This window comes from Gavialis gangeticus, unplaced genomic scaffold, assembly GCF_001723915.1.
Source record: "Gavialis gangeticus isolate Ggan-Ray unplaced genomic scaffold, GavGan_comp1, whole genome shotgun sequence".
NCBI lineage: Eukaryota > Metazoa > Chordata > Crocodylia > Gavialidae > Gavialis > Gavialis gangeticus.
In genome coordinates, this window is record NW_017728997.1 from 44,345,245 (window position 1) to 44,345,741 (window position 497).

The 497-nt window shown below is 64.4% G+C and overlaps 1 protein-coding gene and 1 long non-coding RNA gene across 2 annotated transcripts in view; one reads left to right on the top strand and one right to left on the bottom strand.

Annotated features, from left to right (window-relative positions):
• Window positions 1-497, bottom strand: part of IARS (isoleucyl-tRNA synthetase) — a 319,713-nt gene that overhangs the window by 210,868 nt on the left and 108,348 nt on the right. The gene's annotated exons all lie outside the window — the stretch shown is intronic.
• Window positions 1-497, top strand: part of LOC109289164 — a 25,645-nt gene that overhangs the window by 24,220 nt on the left and 928 nt on the right. The gene's annotated exons all lie outside the window — the stretch shown is intronic.

A 497-nucleotide genomic window follows, 5' to 3' on the forward strand; every position in this document is an offset into this window, starting at 1 on the left:
CAATACCCCTTCGGTGAGGGAGGGGGCTACAGGATGGAGACATGGCTCGTGGGGTAAGGGTGTCTCCTGCTGCTACTTGCAACCCGGGAGGGTGTGGGGGCGTGTTGCCCCCGGATCTACACGGCACGGGGCAGGCTACAGCTGTGGGGTGGAGCTGGAACCGGTGCTGCACAGGGCTCTTCTCAGTGGGCGCTGGGCTCAGAGCAAGCTCTGGCAGTGCTGGGAGGAGGGGCTGCAGCCGCCCAAAATTCTGCCACAGCTCCACTCCCATCCCCACACCAGCACCTTGCGCAGCGGCACCTAAACGCCCCACCTCCACCCAAGCACAAGCTGAGTCCAGCCCTTGGGAAGAAGAGTCCCACTCAGTGCTGGCTCCAACTCCACCCACAGCTGCAGCCTGCCCTGCACTGCACAGGTCCAGGGGCATACACACCTCCTCACCCTCCCAGGATGCAAGCAGCAGTGGGAGTCGCCCCCACCCCATGAGCCATGGCTCT